The sequence below is a fragment of the Dromaius novaehollandiae genome, chromosome 3 (assembly GCF_036370855.1).
Source record: "Dromaius novaehollandiae isolate bDroNov1 chromosome 3, bDroNov1.hap1, whole genome shotgun sequence".
Lineage (NCBI taxonomy): Eukaryota > Metazoa > Chordata > Aves > Casuariiformes > Dromaiidae > Dromaius > Dromaius novaehollandiae.
Genome location: NC_088100.1, coordinates 53618096 through 53642416, shown reverse-complemented (window position 1 = coordinate 53642416; position 24321 = coordinate 53618096). Strand labels below are relative to the sequence as shown.

General features: G+C 39.2%; 1 protein-coding gene and 1 long non-coding RNA gene across 7 annotated transcripts in view; one reads left to right on the top strand and one right to left on the bottom strand.

The window, feature by feature from the left end:
• Window positions 1-24321, top strand: part of HS3ST5 (heparan sulfate-glucosamine 3-sulfotransferase 5) — a 194196-nt gene that overhangs the window by 163400 nt on the left and 6475 nt on the right. The window lies entirely within an intron of this gene.
• Window positions 3469-24321, bottom strand: part of LOC112997463 (uncharacterized) — an 82666-nt gene continuing 61813 nt past the window's right edge. The window contains exons 3-6 of one of the 2 annotated variants that reach the window (XR_010388338.1): window positions 18396-18510; window positions 16975-17305; window positions 16057-16202; window positions 3469-10069 (exon numbers count right to left, since the gene is read on the bottom strand). This is a non-coding gene — a long non-coding RNA (uncharacterized LOC112997463). The remainder of the gene's footprint in view (window positions 10070-16056; window positions 16203-16974; window positions 17306-18395; window positions 18511-24321) is intronic. The other variant, XR_010388337.1, reaches the window with a different exon arrangement.

Here is a 24321-nt window from a genome sequence, read left to right as displayed (position 1 = left end):
AGAAAGCTGGAGACCATTGCAAGAGGTCCTAGGAGAGCCTCTCTTTTGAGTAAAGGCTAGCAGAAGAAAAATGAGTGATCCTTGAGGGCTATTCTGACTATATTATTTATTGAGTTAGCATCATCCTCACCTAGGAACATACACAGCAGTTTAGAATAATACAGCTGGGAGCTGTCTACAATTTTTTCCCCTGAAGAATCAAATACAAATTGGAATGAATACTGTGCTCAAAATCAGTGTCATAACTTATTCTGTGCCTCTGTTAAGTAACATTCTTCCAGGTCCTTGACAAAGATTTCTGCTCCATAGCCAAAATAAGCTCTTATGAAGTTGTAACATGGAAATCAGCAACTATTTGCCTTATCTCACTTGGAGCTGACAACAGGATGTGGTAGACTGTCTAGTGCAACTCCCATCCTCTAAGGGTTGACACAGGCCCACCAAGAAGGATTGTTTTTAGTGTGGAAACAGGACTCATTCAAACAGCCTTGTGAGAGATGGTTTTCTACTTTAACAGCACCTCTTAAGGGTTTTGGTTACATTCATAACTCCTAGCATTCCCTCCTGGACTCATTGCAGGCTATGAATGGGCTGGCTGCCAACTGCAAAAGAAACACTGCTCCATCTGCGGTGATTGCTTCCTTCTGTCCGTTTGTGCCTCTCTACCAGCCTCTCTCCATGAAAGGAAAACACTTTCCTCTCAACTCTACACCTGCCCCCAAGAACTTCTCACCTCAACAGTGGTTTTCCCAGAGTTACAAAAGAAGCTAAAAATAAATAAGTGAAGAAATAAAATATGAAATTATAGAGGGAACAAAACTATGTACCACAACAGTAACTTGGCAGTCTTTAGCTACTAGCGGAAACCACCCTGCCCCTTGACAAGGAAACTGCTGCAGCAGATCAAATGTGCAAACCCAAGCATATTTAATTATAGGGAAATACTCTTATTTATATCATACCAATGTGGTTAAGGTTCTGACTGAATAAAATGAAAGTGCCTTGTTGTAACTCCAGCAAACTGAATTTGGGTTTCTATCAAAGGCTACAGGCTACAACTGAGTTATAAATGGATACCTGGTGATCTGGGCTGATGAACTGAAAGTAGTTGAGTGAAAGTTGTGCACATGGCTCCCATTTTATTTTTCACATCAGATAGGTCTTTCTTTTTTTAAATTTTCTTTGATATTTATTGACATAATGTGAACCATCAATGTAGTTATTACATTTTTAAAGAGAAGAAACAGGAGGACAACAACATCTCCTGCATAGACTAGATGTAATTTGTCACAAATCAGGAAAGGAAGGCAGTGTTTAGGGTATTTGGTCACGTACCCCACACTAAGCTCTGCCTTTTTAATAGCTGATTCTTGTGCTGAAGTCTGCCTGGTTTGTCAGGCAGTTTGCTTTCAGTTTTGTGTTATGATCATTCAGACTTAATATTATTAAAATTCAGAGGGAGAGAGAAGATATAAAATCATTCCACTGCTATGTTCTGTACATAATGTGCAGAGATATTCACTCAGTGGAATTCTACAATAAAAGAAATTAACAAGAAATATGAAAGGCAAAACACTTATGATTTGGATACATTTTATAAATCTGTTTTAAAAATGTATGAATGGGAACAATCTGATGTTAACTATTTTCCAAGCATTTTGCTTGTCTCATAATGGGTTTTTTTTTTCCATAAATGATTTTGTTTTGTCAACACCACAAGTTCCAGTGCTGTCTCACACTTATCTTTTCTAGGAACAATAACTGAAAATAATGTAAGTGATTTCAGCTAACTTTGGAAATATTTCTGCTATATATATTCAGAATTAAACAAGAGAAGAGCTGTAGGTTAGACCCATGTAGATACTCAGACATGTAGAGGACATGCGCTGACATGTAGAAGATTTGACTAATATCTTCTGGAGTCCTTAATCCCTGGTGAGGTGCTCCATTTTGGAGCCACCTAAATTAACCAGGAATGAAAAGAGGAGTATAGAAGCAGGCCTGAGGCATTGACCTCTACCTAGACAGACATCTCCTTTCCCTTGATATTCTTTACTGCAAGCTCTGCCTTGCGACAAGGTATCAAAACCCTATTTTCCATCTTTGATGAACCGGACCCAATGGTACTTCATATATTCCCATGATATTTCATCCATTCATTCATTCACCCAGTGTGAATGGAGACTTGTGGTTAAATATCTGTTCTGGGGCAAGGAGTTGAATCCTGATAGCCCAGCTGGGTGACCTAGCTGTTGGCAATATTTAGTACCGTAACTCCTAATGCCGACCTGTGTTAGGCATGTTCTGAAGGCAACTCTGTGACCTAGCACAACTAGAAAAATAGGTGGAGAATTGCCTTGTTTGGGAATTCAGCTTCAGGGTCTCAGGACCTTTGGTTTGTGCTAAGACTTTTACCTGGGGAATCAGTGCCATCAATTCTCTTTAAGCCTGCCCAAAAAGAGATATTGACATAGCTCCATCGCCTTTTTCACCCGAGGAAAGAGGAACCAATCCAACACTAGTACAGCATAATAGCAGTTCAGTTGTAACTGAATCCTGAGCTTTCTTGGATGCTCATTGTCTTTTGGAGGTGCCCAAAGAGGAGATGATCTGACAGTGTAATAGCCCAATAGACAGAACATGCCCCACTGCAGACACAAGCTACAGTATGGTAGGGAAGACCTCCTCTACTGGAAGTCCTCCTGGTGCGAATGTGGCAAACCTAACCAGCCATCAGGAATGTGAAGGGGATACACGCTTCATCAGTCAGGGTAGAGGAAAGACATGGTTATGTGTTTTATTCAAATCAGTTGCTGGTTTAAATAACAAGCAGCTTTTGAAGTAAAGAGCTAAAGCCGGATCTCCCATTTCCCAGCTCAGTGTCCTAATTGCTGCCCTGTGGTCATGCTCTGTCCTGCTCTCTGGCGAAATGAAACTTTAATTATTTAACGTAAAATAAAACAACTTTATTAGGAGTGGCACAGAGTGCTCTGTCCATTTCTCTGTCTCTGGGCATTCACATATGCATGTGCACACATAAAGACACCGGTCCAGTAATTGAGGAGTTGGAATTCTCTTGGGAAGGGAGATATGTGAGTTTGAATCCTCTTAGGCTGGAGGGTAAGGGAGGATTAATTTTGTTTTGTCTGTAGCTTTATGCTAAAAGAGGGTTTTAATGTGGGGCTTGAAGGAGGGTGACAGAGTGACCTTGGAAATGTTGTATGCCTGGTAATATATGGTTGAGGACTAAACTGGTAAAGGAGAGAAAGGAAGAAAAGTAGGGGAAATCAAGTTACCTCCAACATGTCTTGGTTAAATTAATCATTTAAATGATCCAACATGGGTGCTCTACAAGAAGCATACTTTTATGTGCAAGTCACTTGTCTTTTTTACAGATGAAATGCTCTGAAGACAGTATAATGGTATGTCCCATTTCTCAGTACAGGACACAGAGAGTAAACATGATAATACCTTATCAGCTTTTATTTTAGAAGGAATCTTTTTGAATTATCTTCAAGATGCAAAAAAAAGAAATAACAATATGAATGAAATAGCTGCTGTCTGAGAAAGCTGTCCAAAAGCTCCACTTTCTCTGAGATATCTTTATAAAGAACATTAACAGTTGTGTTGTTTAATGTTTTCTTTGCTTGTTCAGGTGTTGGATTCAGGATGAATTCAGTGTGTAAAAGAAAAGACTTTACCTGAGTTTCAGCAAATAATATATGACTTACATTTTGGAGGCAAGAGAAAGAAAGAAAGAAAGAAAATATTTTTCTCTCCTCTAATCCAATTCTTTATCCCTCTTTTAACACTTGCCTTATTTCAAACACATGCTCCTGTCCTATTGAATCTAACTCAGCGTCTTTAGTCTCCCACCCCTGGAAGCAGGAAGAGTGTGTCTGAGTAGCATTGCCATGAGGGCGTGACTGAGTGGTGAGAAGGAAAGCAGAGATTTATGGTTTGTTTAGAAGAAAGAGAGACAGAAACGAGGAAGGAAATATTGTGTGAATGGGAAAAAGGATTATACATTCAAAACATTTTCACAAATCCAGCCCTTCTCCCTTTTCCTCTCTACCCACCTCTGTGAAATTATTCTGGCTTTGATCCTGTCTTTCTCGCCTTCTCTTTGTTCAGTGACACAAGTATGTGACTCATGCCCTGAAAGGTATCAATTCACATTTCCTTTCCCGCCTAAGTCAGATCATGAAGAGGAAATGTTTGCAAAGCAATGATTATGAAAAGTATTTTTCCTGTGGGGATAGTACTTTTTGTGAGCATTTTTCCAGAAGAATTTAACCTGCCTGATTACTTGGAAACAAAGCAAATACAAATCGACTGGGAAGACAGTTAAAATTTGATTTCTAATTTATTGTAATGGTTAGGAGCATATTTTAACTCAATTTGCCTTGCTCTCCATGATTGTTGGATGCTTGTAAATGAGAAAAACTCTTCCTGGTGAAAATACCTGAATTGTTGCCTTTAAAAAAACAGTACTGTGTATGCTTTCTAATCAAGGATATTGTTTACAGGGCAGATAACTGTTAAGTCTTCTTTCTATTATTGACTACATGATTTATTTCCTTTTGAGTCTGAATTTAGATGTGCTAAAAACCTCTCCTAACTGTTTATGATTGTCTGAGTGTGTTAAACTATTATGTGCATGTAGCATAAACAGTCATATCAAAACAACCTGCAGCTAAGTATGGAGCGGAGTCCAAGCTACTGGTCACCTGCTCCAAGTGGCTATGGCAGGCTTTTTACCATTTGTTTTCTGATCTATAGCAGAGCATGTAATGAAGTGCAGGGAATAGTGTATTATTGGACATGGATATAACGTCTTCATCAGCCTAATGGAACAATTAACTTACCATTCTGCTACTCTTGATCTGCAGAATTTTGCTTTAAGATTAGTGTGATAAAGTAAAGATTAGCACCTCTGGGTCAGTGCGGCTGATGAGACATAACTTATTAATCCTCAAAGAAAACCTTAATTGGACACTGGAGCACTCTTTCCTTCATTGTTAAACACTGTCAGCTCCCCAGATAATTAGGGTAGATGGTGAGTATGATAGAGACTTATTGTAATTAGATGCACCAAAACTAAAGTAATGATTTTTTTCCCCTGGGAATACCGTGTGTTATTTTCTCTAAATAAATCAGTGCTAATGTGTGTGAACAACTGAAAAACATCCACTACAAATGGCCATTGACTACCCAAACATAACTTACAGAAGGAAGCTGGAGAACAGGATTCATCAGAAAGAATCCTTTGATTTAGAGGAACTGTCTTAAATCCTGGCCTTCAGAGCACAGAGAATTTACTCTGCAAGCAGGTTAACGAGCAGGTTGATTTATTCTTATTTTTTTTTACTATCATTACTCACTCTTTCATCAGATTCTTTCCATTAAGAAGCAGTGATTTATAGGAAGAAGCACTCCTCTAAGGAGTTTGGTAGATTTTGAATCCAAATTTCAGAAATACTTTCTGTTTCAAAGAAATGTGTTTTCACAGACAATGTAATAAATGGGTTCATCATAATTCAGAATGCAGCTAAAGATGGGAGAAAAGACCATGGGCATACAATTCTAGCTACTGTACCCCAGGCTCAAGAAATGGAGCTGTGTGACTTGAGGATTCATTAAGAATTGTGGTATAGTGCAGAGCTGATGAAGTAAGATAACATTCTCATTAGGGGGTTGGAGCAATCATTTGGAAAAAAGCCTCCTTTGCTACGTTTGTTTACTGTGTCGTAGGAAGCATGTCCTCAGTCAGCTGGGATGATCATTGTCAGCATTTTACATAGTTACAAAGCAAACTAATAAGCCAGATTGTTGAATTATGTCAATCATGTCTAAATATCAACAAGCAAATTGCCATATGCAGATGGGAAATTTCTAAAAAGCCTAGATATTCAGTACAGTGTGAACAGTGCACATTATGAGATCATGATTTAAGACTACTATCCAGGGGGATGTGATTTTCTCTCCACCGTGTGGCTCTGAAGCCAGATTGCTTTCTCTATTAAATTGTCTGGTGAGATTTTTGACATTTAGGGCACTGACCGAGGAGAACTTACATCATGAAGCATTACGTCCTGCTTCTCCTACCCCCTCACTTTACCCACCACATTATCACACTGGGATATTCGTGTCTTCTTGTTGCCTCTGCTGCAAACCCTCAGGATTTATTGCAGCTTCGCACCCAGAGTGACTTTCCAAGGCTCTAGTCAGAGGAGAGATGAGAATCAAGAAGTGGTGTCAGAATTTTTTCTACTAAAGAAAGAGGGAAATTTTATATATTCCTACACAGTCCTGTTGTGTATTGGAGTCCACTTTTAGCCCAATGATTCTGATGTCAGCTTTCTGAGTGACAAATACATTTAACACTTGTCATCTTTGGGCCAAACACCACCCTAGGGGTAAGGGACTGGTTTGTTGCTGGTAGTTGCTGAGAGCTTGTGTGATTTAACCCAAACTGTAACTTAGGGCGCAAAAGAATGAAGATTTTACAAAATGCTATAAAGCTTACAGGATATTTAAATAGACTTAAGAGAGGATTGCACAAGAAGATAAGATAAAAAGTAAGACATTAGTCTGTGGAAAGAACAAAAGATCTATTAGATTAATCGACAGGGCTTTACAGTGGCAAATACAATTTAGTCAAAGAAAACATAGACAGTTCAAGAAGATTTTAACGAGTTTTCCGCCTCCTTTACAAGCAAGGATTGAGGAGAGAGGTTATTGACTGATAGGTATATTCTTCAGAGAGGAAAATATGGTTTGGAGGGTGTGTCTTGAAGCTGCATTGAAATCACAGGACCCACAATAAAATACAGTCCCTAGGGAACATGTCCTTAAGACACACACCAAAGAGATGTTACCTCAGTGGGAACACTGAAATATAACATATGCCAAAGGTAACTACTCTCTTTCCTCAAATTTAGAATGAAATAACAAGAAAGAGATAGATGTTCTGTCATTCACCAGCAGTTTTAACCACCCCTTGGGAACATAAGGAAATAATGAGAAAAAAATATTGTATATTGTATTTATTCATTGTTTACTAACTAAAACCACTTGACTCGGTTTTAAGGGACCAGGAAACAGGGACAACTGTACAGGGCACAAATAATGGGGAGACCTCTTTGAGGTATCAGTGTAAGGCCTTCTTTCCATTGTGTAGGTCCCAAAGGGTTTGACGTTGGTTCTGCCCAAGACACCATCAGCTGCATTGTTCAGCCTGAATGAAATGTGGATTTGTTTTTTGCTGGGAATAACATGCTGTGGCTTTATCGAAAGTTTTGTAGGTTCTGATACCAAAACCTCATCACTTTGATGGTAATTTCTTAATGATGAATGGCTGTTTGGCTCAATGTTGCTTTGTTTTTCCAAAGATGCACTCATTGAGCTACAGATGGGCTGTCTTTCAGAGGTTTAAATTTCCACCACTCTTGTAATTGTTGCATGTCCCATTTTACTGATTTTCACTGATCTATGATCATTATTATTTGGGATTCCTTCACTCATACTGCATGACATAGAGTAACCTACTGTTGAAACACAGTCACGAGCTACCAAGATCCCAGGAATCTGGAGGCTCAGACCTTTTCAATAGCTCTTCTCTGTAGTAATGAAAGACATAACCCCAGTATTATCAGTAAGAGCTTTCCAAGAATTTAATTGCAACAGTCTGAAACAAGGAGTAGTGTCTACCCACCTAGCTCACTATAATGACCCTCTTTATAAGTTGGGGCCAAACACAAGCACCTATTGTTTAAAAACAGTTTCTAGAAACTTGGGTAAAAAGAAAATCAGCAGCACTAAATTAAACTATTAGTGTAACACACAGAAGGGATGGGAGTGAACCAGCAAAACAACTGTATATCATTCCCCATCTGACTGGACTGCTAATGTTATTAATTTAAAGCTGAAGCTGCCATCTGGGCTCTTTAGCATCCATATATGTTATGTTAGAGACTCTGATGCTCAGAAAGAGGGAACCAGGGAAAACTTAATCTGCCATTCTGAAGAAAGGAGATGATATTTCCTTTTCTCAGTATGAAGCTGCCTTTGCAGAGTAGGAATTTAGGAGGCCCATGGGGTCTGTATGTGCTAGCAGGCACAGAGGTTCATTTTAACTTCATCTAGCCCTTTGGGAAAGAGTAAACGCATAGAGCATCTTTCTTTCAGCACAGCTTCATAATAAACTTCTAGGGGAGCATAAGCTTGACAAAACTTGCTATGCAATTCTAATTAAAATAGATCTTCCTTTAAAAAATCAATTCTATTAAAAAACAAAAGCTCTGTTTCAATCTTAGTCTCACTAGAAGGACAGGTTTCAGTAAGCTGTTGTATCTTGTGAAAACACATACATAACCAGATTGATTGATTTTAAAATTTAATCAATTAGAAAGCACACTTGACTTTTTTGATTGGGACTAAATTTCATTTGGAATGGTATTGTGTCCTTGCCTACTATTAATTAGCAACAATAATAGCACTGTTCATCTATGGGAATTTCAAACAGGTCTGCCTTCCTATAAGGCAGATGGTTGGTACAGCTCAATGCACTGGCAGTCACAACAGAGGTCCCAGCTCTGTTACTTGTATTAGCTGGCAGCAGAAGGCTTTGTTTGGAAAATGGTAGTCCTGAAAAGAGGAAGAAGTTGTCAGTGGAAGGAGTTCATTTCTTCCAAGCTGTAACCTGGGAGAGAGCCACAGGCAGAAAGGATTGTGCCATCATCACTGTGATGCAGCCATCAAGGCTGTGATGCTGGGACACTGCAGGGAAATGTATAGGAATGGTATTAAAATAACAGCTAGGGCCTGCTCTAGAATTCTGAGTATTAAACTGGTGTCAAACAATCTGATACACATTTTTATCTAAAGCATTAGGCGTCCCTCTGAACAGATCTTCCTTGCCCAAAAGCAAGTTGCATTATCTGCTGTTTGTTCAGGAATAATCGTGGCAACTGTTATTGTAATGCAACATTCACAGGCAGGCCTTTCCAAAGGCAGGGATAACAGTGGCTACCTTCGAGTGCTGTGGCTGGCCCCTTCGGCAGCCTCAGAAGTAAAGATGTGCACAGAGCTGTGCAAAGCAGTCTGTCTGCTAGGAGGTAATTGGGTGGATGGTTTTATTTTTTTACCTTTACTCTGCAGACTAAATACTAGTCTGCAGAAGTGCTTCCCATTAATATTCAGCTGATAGACTTCATTTCAAAGCAAGTATTTGTTATTTTCATAGACAGAAAGAAGCTGTTAGAATTCTAAGGGATAAAACAGATATCTTTTTTCTTTCTTCTTTTTTGCCTGGTGCATCAAAGGGTACAAACACGTTGATAGTTCTATGGCTGGTTTCTCTGGCATACTCTGATAGGGCTGTGAAGATATAGGACGAGGAAAGGGAATGTAGATGTAGTGTTGCCTTTTTTATGAGCAGTCCTGTTCTTCACACAGCAGTGTGAATAAAACCTGAAGCAGGGCACTATGAAAGTTGATGTGGATTGGCATCTTTGCCGGTAAATCAAGCAGAATGAAGCTTCGTACCAGTTATTTTGGAGCACCAGCCTAAGGACCCATGCAAAGACCAAGACCCATATCAAGTATTTATAAATACTCCTAGGGATCTCAAGGCAGCCAGGTGCTAACACTGGGAAATGTCCTCTCCCTGGGTCTCATTAGACTGGACTGGGCAGCATGCTGGTGCAGCTCCATGGCTTGCTGGGAGGAACAGGCTTGCCTCCACCTGCCCAGGCATGTGCCCAGGAATGTGGGGAGCTGGTCCTTCAGAGGGGCTCCCTGCAAACAGACAGCTGCGGAGAAGAAGAGAAAAGGAGGAATGGTGGTGTCAGAGCAGAGCAGCACTGTTCGCGATATGTTTGTGTAAGCACTTCCTGGAGTTCCTGGAGTCCCAGCAGTCACAGTCCTCTCACATGTAGGAACAGTTCCTTTGGGTCAGCCTAGAGGCACAGTGAAATCAGGTAGTTTAAGAAACCTCCCGTGGTAGAGGCTAATGTGGCATCTTTTCTGTGGGCAACTTTAGCTGCCAAGGGCACTGAGCCAGCACCTTTTAGAGAGAAAAAAAAAATTGTTTGCAAATACAAAGAGGAAGGAAAGATGCATGTACAAACATATAACAACAAACCTTTATAATGGAAAGCAAGGTCCTCTGCATATTTAAGACTTCAGTTCCACGGTAGTTATACTTACATCTGTTTTGCAAAACAAAAACTAACAACTTCCTTATCTGACCTAACAAAACATAGAAATATCCATACAATTATATAATCTGTTAGGTAACTATTAAATAGTCAGTGTTAAAGCCAGTTACTTGGAGATAAAAGGCACCTTATCTCATACCCAACTCTCCAGAGGCCAGGTTCTGCTGGCAATAGTAACTTGGCCACAGACATCACCCCATCTTCTTAGGTATTTATATGTGATGAATGATATTCAGTCACACAAGAATACAAAATACGTTAAATTTAATTAAATACAATATGTTTAATGTTCTTACAAGAGTAAGAATGCTTACTGTTCTCAAGAATGAGAATTGCTCAAGGAAGTAATACAAGACCTTGATATAGCAATGCCCACAAGAAAACAAATATTTCTAAAAAAGAATAAGGTGGTTAGCTAGCAGCAAGAATTTTCATGGAGCCATGCGACAAGCATCTTCAGAGACTGGAATATTAAAGTGAACCTGCAGACAGGACAAGGAGAGTGCTACTTAAAAGAAATCAGTGAATTAAACCACATCTGGTACTAGTAAAATCATCTTAAGTAATATTGTAATATGGCTTCCTTATTCTAGGCCATGATCTTGCATGGGAACATGGGGCCTCCTGTAGAGACACCAGAAGGCAAATCATTCACCTGAGTGGCTGTCAGCACAGGGGAAGGAGCGTAGCGCTACCATTCATCCTCTGTACTGACAAGTGCCTCAGGTGAGAACGTACAGCTGCTGTGGAGCACACGCAACCCTGTTCACAGCCGGCCACACCAGGCTGTTCAGCAGCATTACCGCTGCAGACTTCTGTGTTCAAGCAGATAGCTCCAGATCTTTGCAAGAGGTAAAGCAAAACTGCACATAAACATCCACAAGATACTCTCCCACCACAGCTCTGCATTTCCTTCTCCTCTTTTGCAAGAGGACTTCAGCCAGAGGAGTACTGGGAATGGGCAGGAAATTAATGTGCCACGTGGTGCTTTCCAGTTCAGGGGAAATTGTTTTGCACCGACATAATTCTGAGTCTGCTCTTGCACCAAACAGTGGGGACAAAGTTTTCCTTAAGGCCAAATGATCTCGTTACAGTCATCAGCACATTATTTTAGGTGTAAAACTGTATATATTTTTAATGGATATCTTCTGCCAGGTAGCCTGCTACCTCATAATTTCATCTGCGGAGCAGGGTGAGGGATGGCAGGAAGAGACTTAAGTATGTTATGAGAGTAAAACAGGAGGAAGTCAATCAGAATAAACAAGATTTATTTAAGAGTATATTCTACGTACTGGCATGGAAAATGGCCAGTGTCTCTTTTACACTCTTTAAGGTGAAGTAATTGAGAATCTGTTCCATTCAGATACTATTGCAATTGGGAAGCTATGAGAGGAACTGCCCCAGAAATTAACTTCAAAAACACAGATCTAAAGTATATAAAAGAGGATCCTGCTCTGAATTTAACCAGCATAACACACAATTCACTGAGGCCTAAATGATGAATTTATGATCTGGAAAAGCTTATTTCCTATCCCGTGTTCTTATTAAAAAAAAAAAAAAAAAAAAAAAGGAGAGAGAGAGAGAGAAATGAAAATAGAAATATTTCTTATATAAACTTCAGTTACGTATTCTAGTGAAATGGTAAGATGAAAAGAGTAATGAGGGTTCAAGGTCAAAATGAAATTCTGCTCACATCTCAGTCCTTCACACATCATTCTGCTAAATGAGAGAGCTGAACAGAAGAAAAATTAACTGATTTCTTTTAAGTTTAATAATTGCAAATGCAAAATGAATATCATTCTGCAGACATGGTGCCAGAGGACAACGCAAGCTAACGAAATAATGGTAGCCCTGATAAATAATTTATGCACCATATCAAAAGCTGAATGAGATAAAGAAATGGAGAACTCACTTGAAAATTTGGAAATTGCTCAAAGCTCTTCTTCCAGTGACTCCCAAGAGGATGAGCATACAGCACTAATAAACTCTGTGACTGTGTTTAATTCATAAATTTTCCCTCATTTTTGGATTTTCAGTGCTTGCTGTTTATACCTAACAAAGCAACAAAGAGTGAAAAAATCCTGGTAGCAGTTCAGAGCAGAATATAAGCCAGCTGTTTTCTCCACTTAGTCTATTCATAAAGGGCATCTGTTTTCATCCCAAACTGCATGTATATCTGCCATTAAACTTAGCACATTGAAAGAAGAAAAAATCTTCCTGCTTTCATCCACATGCCTACTTTATCTTTGTATTTTTATGACAGCTATTACACTGGTCAATGCTCAGACTGGATTTGTTATGGAAATATTCAATAGCAGCAGAGGAAACTCAGAGCAAGCCAGTGGATTCTAGTTCAAGGCAGCGGCATGTTTTTGAATGAATTAAATATCACAGACTGCAAGTAACTTCTGCCTCACATAAACAACATTGGAAAGATGTTATTAAATTAAAACAAATCTAAATCTTACATTCAAATATGATTTGCCTTGAAATGATTTTGAAAGTCACAGGAACAAGCCTGAGAAAGTGCATTTTGAAAAGGAACGGTGGGAAGGGGGTTATTTTTAACTCTTCAGATGTCAACACTGCATTGTTTGATTTCAGAAGCAGCAAAATTCATTTGCACAACCCCAGACAACTTTTAAAATCTGTTGTGGATCTTGGTAGCTTGATGATTTGCCCTTTAAAGATGCAGAATGATGTTTTAAAACTGTTAAGGCTTTTCCTTAAGCTGTCTTGGAGTTTAAACTTTTGTTTTTGCAGTTCATCTAGAAATAGAGGACAGGATCCTGCAGCTTTCTGAGGGAAATCCTCTGCTTCCTGCCTTGAGTATGCAAGGAGAAAGTAGCACACTTCTCGACTGTGTGACAAGTGTCAAGCTGTTGGAAGGCTTTGATGGGACCACGGCACCTGCAGCCTTTGCTACCAAGTGTCAGAAGCAGGTGGACTTTTGCAGTAACAGCAGAAACCACTGGAACACACTATAAGGAATTTCCAAATAGTTTTACACATTCATCAATGACACAAGTAAATCATCCCGTGCTGTCAGAGCACCTTTGCAGATCTATTGTACTGAGCGGGTAGATGGGAAAGAAGGTGATTACTATCATCAAGCTACAAAGCAGCTACAGGGTAGCTGCAGTCTGGTGATCCACTGCATTCATCCACAGCCTGGCATTAGGATTGAGGGAGGAATTCATTCCCTTATTTCCTCCATGAATGTCCTGTGTATGTCTGAGAGCCTGTTGAATGTTATTTGAATATTGTTTACCTCATTAATATTGTCCTACCATCAATTGATGAATAAATTATTCAGAAGTAAATTTATAAATTATTCTACCAGTTCTATTGATGATTGAATAATATTGACCAAATAAATTATTCACATATCTTTTCCCCCATCAATTGACAAATAAATTATTTGTGAGTATTCTTTTTTTCATTATTAGATCAACTCTCTGTTGAGACATTTATAATCTGATATCTACATAATGTGTAACTAGGACCCTTGAGCAAACCTGTATTTTCATAGGGAAACAGAAATAGTTTAACTGTAGTGTGTACTTGTGTTGCAATTGGTTTTAATATGAGGTCCATATGAATATAAGGTGACATGTGGAGGCATTTGCAGGCATTTCAAAGCCAATTAAACAAAATGTTCAGATCTTCTGGGGTTAAATCTTAGCCAACCAATAGACTTTGAATTGTACAAGTTGTTTTACTGATTTCTGCATTTGTTCAAAATAGTCAGTGTTGAAGCTGCAGTCAGCCTATGAATCCCAAACTATATTAGTATGTGGGTTCTGTAAAAGAGTGCCAGGAGCAAACAAAGCCAAACCAGACAGGTACCTTAACTAATGGCCACTACAAACGTGAACTGCATAGCCCAGAGGGTTAGTTCAAGTTTCTAGGTGAATTATAGGAGCTTTACATCCAGCCAGCTCTATTGCTCCTCTCTCTCCTTTCACCGATTCACCACTAACTTATGCAGGGTGCATGTAATGGCCCTCCGCTGTGGTATCAAGACTGGCATATTTTATCATGCAGGCAAAATTCTAAAAAATCTGTGGTGACTGTCATTATGATGGAGCAGGAGAAACAAACAAACAAAAAAATCTCCATAAAGTGATACTGAGTCATAAACAACCATAGAGAAAGGAGTAGATTCTCTCTGTTCCATGGAACTAAACTTAGGCTAAGTCCACCACAGCAATGGAAGTGCATTAGTGTGAAATCAGTATGAGAGAAGGATCAAATGGTATTTGAGTGGCTCTAGCATAGAGAGAGAAGGCATCTCATGCCAGCAGAGGCATAGCCTTTCTGTAATTTTTCAGGTGTGGCTGCCAGCCAGGATCAGAAGCACATACCTCTGCTGGCCTCTTTCGTGCCTCAGAGCTCCACCAGTAAAGGATGTGCAAAAAGCTTTCAGCTGACTTTTTAATGTTTTTATTTCTTTTCAACTTAAAACCATGCAACAGGCCTATCTGCCAAGCTGGACGCATGTTAGAGAGCAAGAATACAGCCCCAAGGCAGCAGTTACTTCTCCAGCCTGCACTACCCAATGGGAGGAAGATAAATGGGCTGCGGGTGGGAAGCAGGATTGCTTAGTGAGCAGAGAGCTCATTTATAAGGAACTCTCAGGCACCGTGCAGCTCTGTAACACCTGGCTGCTGCAGACATGAGCTGTCTGCCCTTTTTTCCCCCCTTTCTTTTCCTCCCAGATGGAGGCTGTGAGCTGCCACCTGGGCCAGAGTAGGAGTGTATTATTGGCCTTTAAAACACATGCACAGCAGAAAATCACAGCTCTTTCATTTTCAGAAAAAAGCTGTTAATAGATCTCCCTCTCTTACTGTAACAAGTCCCTAGTTAAACTGGCATTGATATTTTAACTTAGATAACCAGGATAAAATAGGCAGCACTATTTAGGGAAATATTATGATCAGGGCATACAGGAGACTCATGTAGACTTTGCATTCTGCAAATTAACTGAGTGGTCTTTGGGATCAGATTTTTTTTAAACCTTTTTATCCCTGTTCCTCCCTGTAGAAATCCCATGGAAGCCATAGACATAAAAATATACAGAAAGGTATGATAGAAAAGGGGGGAAGACAACAGGAGGATGCTGAGACAGAAGGGATATGGTCAGAATGACAGTCCGGAAGAATGCTCTGTGCAGCTCTGCTCAGAACACATGTGAATGGAGCAAAGTTTCACCTGTCAAGACCAGAGAGAAGACCACCACAATAGTTAAGATGGAAGGGTGATGATAACCCACAGGAAAATTTTTGATGGATAAGTATGGAACAGGCTGTATCTTTTAGTACTTTATTCAGAAAGAAGCTATGAAATTCAGTCTGTATATGAGATTGAGGTGTCTGAGCTGAAGATGGCTTAGATTAGGAGTAGGAGTAAAGCGCAGGAGGTGCTACAGATCCAGAATAAATGTAGGTGTTCCATATTAGCTAGCGTGATGTCTGTTCATGATGTCTGTTCATCAGTAATGAGGTAGCCCAGAATATTAGTTTAGACAGAAGAAAAGTTTGGAGATGAGCAAGTGATCTGCATAAAGATATTAGGCTACATCTCTATTTGCAAACGAAATTACCCAGAGATAGGTATCAGGAGAACAGAAGAAGACCCAGAACACAGTTCCCTGGGACGTTCATTCAAAGGCATGTAGAGGGTGAGCTGACTGCTCCACAGGACGCACAGAGCATAGCTGAGGCTGCAGAAGCAGCAGAATGCAGTGACAGAGGCTTAAGGGGAAAAAGATTTCAAGAAGAGGGCATCGTATTCAGTTGTTACAGTATTTTGCAACATCATCTCACAGTACCTGAACATTTGCATCACCAATAGGAAAAAGGGCTGATGTCAGTGCTGTTCCAGTTTTGCAGAGCAAGCCGCAGATGTGCAGGCGGTAAGCAATGCTGCAGCACACACAGAATGGGGACCTGCAGCAGCGTAGTTAGGCGAGTGTATCTATCCATGGAGAATAAAGGCTAAGATTAGGCTGCAAAGAAATGTTCAGACTTACCCAAATCATCTTCTGATAACGTGTATATAGGCACAGGCCTCTGTGCATGTGCGTGTGTATGTGTGTGTGTATGTGAGGGTGTCTATTATCTCATACACTGGAATTTTTACTCACTGGGGAGCAAAAGCAGTGGGGAAAATCTATTTATATGTTTTTACTGTAAATGCAGTGCACCAGCAAAATGTATTTTCAGCTTGGATAATTTTTTACTGTTAGTTTCCTCATCAGTGCTTGTCACTCCTAGCAGTGTTTTGCATTTAGGTCAGTCTTGCTACTGTTTTTTTAAAGGTAAGTCACAGAAATCAGAGCTACAGGGAGATGAAGGAGGCCATCTAGACTTTGCCACCATATTAGTTAAGAGGAGAGAGAATTAACTTAAATTGTCTGCCAGATTTTAATTAATTGAAGAACCTCCAAATAGCCTTTCATATGTCATATTTCAGGTATGAAATTACTTGCGAAAGGGCAGCTTTTCCTGGAGGGGGTGGGGGGTAGGAGGGGAGAGTAATAGTCTGGGAGCACGGCTCAAAATAGTAGAAAAAACTTTTTAAATTTACAGGGATGTCAAAAGATGTTACTTTTTGTCACCCTCAATCAAATTAAACAATACCCCCCTGCCTTCTTTGTATCCCACTGAATATGGTGAAACTCTTCATGGTAAAAATAGTACTCTAAATGAAGAAGGACAGGAGAAGAAGGCTCTGCCTATCTGCCTACCTGGTTTTCTATCCAAGGATTCATCATCTTCTTGCTTAAGTGTTTCCCAGAGAGTTAAAAAGCAGAGTTACTACTGCCATTATGGCAGTGTTGCTGGCCTTTGCTTCCTTTTGGGCTTCTTTTTAACTTTTGCAGTTATCGCCTCTGCATTTTGCTTCTCAGCCTCCTTTTCCCTTTTTGACTGTTATTTTTGGTTACAGCTGTTGTAATGCCAGCTGGAAGAAATGAGGCTGATATTTTCTTTTGAAGACTGTGAAATTAGTATCTATTATAAGCTTTCTACAGTCAGAATTCCACAGTTTTTTCTATCTTAGTGTCATCAGCTCAGTTCCTGAGAAATGAAGCAGACAAGAAAAGTGATCATTTCAGAAAAAAAGGAGGGGAATAGCTGGGGAAACACCATTTATTTGAAGAAAAAGGCCAACCCTACCAGATTAATCTTGTGCTCTGTGAAGAGCAGTGCAAGGTAATATACTCAGGATGCTGGCAAGGAGACGAACATCTGTATTTTGGACTAATGAAGTCCTACTAAGATCTATGTGCTTGGAAGTGTTCCTGGAGCATCGTAGCTAAGCGTGGATCATGGCAACAAAGTCACCATTCAGCAGATCTGGCCAGTCTTCACACAAGCTTACATGCAATAAGACAGTTTTCCTAAGCAGATGTGTCTGAGACCACAGCGGCATCAAAGCATCCGAGATGTCTGACTACTTTGACAATCTGGCAGCACACTTGCTTGGTACTGCCACAGCAATAGCTAGTATTGGAGCTGTTTCTCACTTCCCATCACCATCTTGCTCAATGTCTGTCATTAAGATACAAAAAAATGTTGCGAATGATTAAGGTAAATGAGAAAGAAATGAGATAAAGAGCTGGTTATGGACTGTTGTTTTGTTGTCTCTATGAATAGCTGTGAGTCTGGAGTTAAATGTTCTGTGGATGTAGTACTAAATAAATAACAATTACTATTATCTGTAGGCTTCAGAGAAACCAGGTATCTGGGTGTACCATGGGCTTGGGATTTGAATAAAAAATGTTCTCTTTGAACATTGATAATATGTTAACTTCTGTGAAAAGAACATAATTTTTCTAATCTAATATCCACATACAGATGCTGTTTTTTTGTAGAAGGTCTCCCAGAGTAAAGCAGTGTATTGCCACTTCCTTAGGCACCGAATTGATTTCAAGGGCATTGACTTAACACAGTCCTAAATGACAAAACTCTGCAATAGAAGGCAGAAAAAGGTATTTTTAAGCCATTGTCACAGCTGCGGCATAAGATTACAGGAAATCTTTATGTTGGAGTTTATCTGCATCCATTACTATTTTCTGTCAGCTTTACTGAAATTTTCTTTTCCACTGTTTCAGTCAATATGAATCATGAGGAGAAAAGGACATGTTTAGAAGTCAGGGATATTTACCTGAATCCAAGAACTTGTTCACTGTTGTGAATGAATTTTCTTCTTTTCTTTCTTGAGGTCATGAACTGAGCAAGCATGCAAGAATCGTATTTCACCCCATCTGACTCAGTGGTACCTATGGTTGAGAGAGGAAAAAAATGAAACACTGTAATTACTCATTAGAATTAAATTATTTTTGACATTGAAAATATGAACTGTTTGGGAAGACTTTTGAAAGACTGAAACCCAGCTTCCCTTTCTACAGGCTCAACACTTTGCCCTTTTCTCAGAAAAATGGTATTTTCAAAGATTTCAGTTCCCATCATCCATCTCATTTTACTGTGTCCAAAAGGGGTAACAATTTTGCTAGTTCTTTGGCTGCTTAGTGCTCTTAGGAATGAAAAATCACCTCTCTAATGAAAAATCATGTCCTGATTTATCATGATTATTCCAGTTCTTTAATACAGTCCACGTAGTGAGGTATTGCTGTTACAATCAAACTGTCTAAGCAAAGGGTACTGGGAAAAAGGTGCAGAGGGCGTGTATCTTTTCCTTGCCACTGGCCTTGACTTTCTCAGTGGCCCAATAGCCCACTGGCGGGGGTGGACATGGAGGGTGCTAAAGAAGGAGCAGGAGCATAACTAGCTATTCCAGCTAGACCATGGAGAGGATGATGAGCTAATGCACACACTTTGAGTGGTAAATTCTCTCCCTTCCAAACATTATGTAATTTGCCATATCAGAAAAAGTCTAAGTGCTTGATTAGCATGAGTTTTACTCACAGTGACGAATGCAAGAAGCTGTAGTTAGCATTCCCACAACATCATGCAAAAGCAAGAGAAAAGGAAATGTGCCGAGTGTTCTGTTCCCTGATTTCTTTTCTCAATAACTGTATTTAAATCCCACACGCTCAAAGATTTTTCTGCAATGTATGGAGACAAATATTTGTTGGTCAACAGATGACCCCTGCTGGTGTGCAGAGTAAACCAACCCAAAATCTATACCAGCTGATTGATAAATTCCATTTTTAAAAATCCTATTAATTATTTTTTTCAACTTTCTTTGTGCATATTTGCCTGTGGTTTGTACCTCACTTCGATTAATCACATGACTCCATCAACTCTTCATCTCTTCAATCTTCTTAGCAGAGGATTATATGCTGCCTTCCTTTCTTATGCTTCTCTCCACAATCAATCACACGTTACTCATTTATCAATAATATTCTCTCATCTATCTGCTCCATGTGTTCAAAAATTTTCCCCGATTACTGTCAAATAACTTGCTGGTGATCTTGTTGTCTCACTATTTGTTTATCTGGAGTAGCTGTTTATAGCAACAGCTTCCAGTTTCAGTGTTTCTGCAAAATTTCTTGTCATGAAATTCAGACTTTTTTCAATAATACCATTATTATTCATATGTTTTTCTGTTTTCCCCATGTCATTTCAGCCAGCGGACTAAAATTTTGTCTTTACTACTGGACCTTTCAGTTCATTTAGTCAGTGACACAGTTTTGTGGCAGAGATTTTATTCCTTCCCTCTCACACATTTACGGTTCTTTCACTGCCGCTTTCACTGCCATCATGTTTCTGTCTTGGTACTTTTGCAAGTATAGAAAGTTTTAAGTGACAATCATTTAATTTGTGAAAATATTATGGAAGTTCTTCTTCTTAAAAACGTAATTCTGGCATGTACCTCCTTCAATCCTGTTAATATATGCTGTGGATTGACTCCTGTCACTCTCTTTGCTTTCATTCTTTTTGAATCCTTATTTTGGCCACTTTAGTGAGTGATGCCATTCCCTGATATTGCCAGCACTGTACCCCCTAACATATTCCTTTTACTTCTATACCCCTCTCACAATCCTTTATAAAATTTATAATTCTACTTACGAGAAATATTCCATCCTTAATTTGAAATTAATTTGACTTTGAATCAACTTAAAATTAAAATGAACTTTTGGAAGAATTCAACAAAAATTCACTTCCTTTGGCCAGCACATGCAATCTTTCTTTATCCATGACAACTTCATCTTTTGAGGAACAGTCCATCTATTTTTCAATTGGCATTATCATCATAGTTCTGCTAGTCCTCTTCACTGTCTTCTCTTGGAAATTCACTTGATAACTCCATTCCTCTCACCCATAAGGGAAGGAGCATGGGAAACGGGGCTGGGTGAGAATTCAAATCAATATGTTAGTGATGCTAATTTATGGTGCTAAATGAACCCTCTGTATGTAACTGTACCATGTCAGTCTAACAAGTTAAATCAGGTGCGCCTCTGAAATCACAAGGCATCTTACTTTTTTTTTCTTTATATGCTTTCTAGAAAATATAATATTTTCATTCCACATTATGAATTGTTTATGTTATTTTTTAGTCACCATGACTCTCTTGGGATCCAGGAAGTGACTTTCCTCAGGTATTTTGCATATGTAATTAGATATATCAAGACAGATATTTCTGATGTAAGTCTAATAGATATGTGCAATAGTATACTGTCATATCTTTTGGTGGGAAGTTCCACACTTAGCATCCAGCTACCGGGAAAGTTCTGTCTACTGCTTTCACAAGCCTGCTCCTCGTGGTCAGTAATTTCAAGGTGTGAGTTTGGTCATGGTCACTGACAGAGAAATAAATCCAAAATTAAAAAAGTATTTGACTCAAATAACTGCTAAAACCTTGTCACTTTGGAGTACATTTCATCTTGCCTTCCAGCTTCTTCTTAGGTTTAAAAGTATGCATTCCATATGGTAAACTTTATGCAGCTTTTGATGTGTCCCAGAACTTTCTTTTTTTCCATTTTAAGTGTTGCTGTGTTAGTCTTCAGTAACATACCTGCCTTAGAGACCTTCACCTTAATCACATTCTGGTTGTATTAACTAAGTGATTTAAACAGAACTGTTTCTTTAATCCTCTTCTCTGCCACATACAGCTATCTCAATATGTCCGTTGCAAGACGTAGCTATTTCAGAAGTTGCGATATTATTTCTGTTTTTCTTTCCTGTTAGAACCTAACTTATGAGAAAAGTATTATAGAGACCACAGCCTCCCTAGAATAAAAATCTCTCAATTGGCTCTAAATTAGATGATGAAAGTGATAGCAACAAATTAAGTAAACAAATAAATAATGTTATATCTGCAATTCTAGCAGGATTTTGCACTTGCTATTGTCCTGCCTGTGAGTTTTCTGTACATGGAAATACCCTCACACATACATGAACACAAACCAAATGGGATTATTTTAGTGAAATCACATTCCCACTGAGTGTATACTTTTTTGTTGTTGTTGTTAATGCACTGGATTGTATTGCAGACATGAATATTGAGGGAATTAGACCTTATGGAATCTACTTCAGGAAACAGGTTGTCTTTCATTTGTTTTCATTATGTGCTGATGATCTCCACAGCTTCGGAGAGGCCTGCAGACAAGATTTAGCATGACTAATGCACAGCGATCCAAGAGCCTGTATAAGGAAGAACGTGTGGACAGAACTTTAGTTTCACGCAGAGAGGGATGTATACGTTTTCAGAGAGATGAAATTCAGAAGTCATTATTGTAATAGTGATATGATACTTTTACCTAGACAGAGCAGCAGTGAAGGATTTAAAACTGAAAACCTACAAACATTTATTATCATTATCATCATGTCTTCCCCTTTCCCCTTTTCTAATTAAATAACTTAATTGAAATAGTTATTAGCAGTAACATAATAACACAGAGATACAGTATCTATGTATTTTCCTACATTTCTAAATTATTGTGTTTCAGCTGTGCATTGTCTGCCTTGCTCAATATACAGACTTCCTCTTTTATCACTTTTATATTTATCTTTCAATGTTTAGAAAAGTATATTAAGAAAAAAAGGAGAAAATTGGTCTTGCAGTTAAGGCACTCTATGTAGGAATGGAGACATTTCAGCCTGAATCCCACTAGTGCTAAAGATTTTCTCTGTGACCTTGAGCAAATCACTTCATCTATCTGTACCTCTGTTCCTCATTTATTTTTAAAAGGATGATAATACTTCCTCTGCCTTTGTATTTACATTACAAACTCCTTTCTATCTCTTTTTTATATGATTCTTGTTGCAGCAGGGAACTTATCTAAGAATTCTTATTATATAGTTCCTTTTATCTATGTAAAAAGCGATGTATTCTCTATGATAAGTTATCCTGAGCTATGACCTGGCTCAATAGCTGTATAAGGAGTTGCTATTATTATTAGCACACCACAAGTTTGTTAGAGGCTCAGTCAGACTCACAGCTCCAATATTGCATGGTTCATTTAGCACGAGATGATGAGCTGGACTTACAAAGGTTTTCTCTACAGCAGTAAATTAAATATGCTTGGGACTATGCTGTGACCCTGAAGACAACCAGCATGGAGTGGCCTGCATCCGTACCATTAAACTCACTTAGCACTAAGGCAGGCCACATGTGTGCTGCCTATTGGGAATGGTCCCTGGTTTGTATTAGCTCCCAAACTGTATCCAAGAATCCTGTTAGAGCCTTCTGGGACAAAACTATAACCATGATCACTCTCAAAATTTAACAGCATGGGCAGGACAAAGGAATTTTTGCAAGCTTTGTTAAGGGGGGCCAGTCACACCTTGCACTCTCACTATCCATCCTGCTTCTGTATATAGTTATATGTATTTATCCCCGTCTTGCTTGATGCAAGTCCCAAGGCTGGAAAAGAAGGAAGGAGCTGCAGAGGGAGATGTAAACCTCTACTGCTAGTAAAACATAAGAAACTTGCCATTAAAAGTTGTTCAAAGCAAGTCTAGTCAAAACTGGGAAAATAAGTAGTTTCTATTGAAACTGCTCCATACTACATTAAACATTCCCTGGTCTAGGGAGTGAGAATATGAATGAGTAGTTCAGGAGATTCCAGTTGATATTTCTGGTTTTTATACCAAGAGGATCAATTTGGTGATTAAAGCATTCACTTGGCATGCAGAGTATATGGCTTTAAATCCCTCAAACCAGTGAAAGGATTTGAATGTAAGTCTCCTGTACATTTATGAGAAGCCCAAGAGCGGGAGAGAGTGAAGAACAAAGAATGAGCACCACATTGTCTTTGCCTCTGCTCTGAAAGAAAGGACTCATCTTTCTTCTCAGTTTTAAAGAAGATATTTAGACATCCAGATCTAAGAGTGGCTGATGATTGTTTTTTCCTAAGTAGGTCTGCATTCCAAGTCAACAGCCTAATTCCTAGGGAAGAGTCAGGGTGAAGACAAATAGTTTTGCTTAGCATGTCCTTCTACCTTGCCCTGGGTCCTCCCATTCTATATAGTGGTTATTCTGATTCAGTCTTTTTGGGTCACATCTTTTGACTCAGAATTGCCTCTTATCCAAACTATTTGAAGCAAAGCTCATTTGTGGGCTTTATGTGGGCTCTGGAGCATATCAGAAAAGGAAATTTAAGTCCATGCTTCATGTTACAGAAGGCTGGAGGTGAGTAGGAGCATACTCAGCTCAAGGATGCCAGTTTATGCCTGATCATTCCTTGAGGTGACATCCCATGGCTGATGTCAGGCAAACAAGGTGCCTGTGGGGTTCTCCATGGAATGGCCCAACCTGATCCACAGCAGGAGACGAAAGGATGTATCGCACACCTACCATTGAGTTACTGTCAAAAAATTGTGGTTGTGCCCAGCCAAGCTAGGTGCTTCTCAGGTCTGACACCATGGGCTTACTGGCACAGATCATGAAAGGCACTGTTTTAGATTTCTGTCCTCCTTACACTATAATAATAATACATACACTGTAAACATGCCCCCCATACACTGTGTGCACAGGACATGTATGCATAACTCCTGGTGTCTGATGCCTAACTTGGTGGCAGATCATTTAAATCTCTGTTGAAATCTAGCCTAGTCTGACTCTGAAGGGCTTAAAATCTGAACAGATTTGCCTAGCAAGACATCCAATTACAATACAAGTCTCT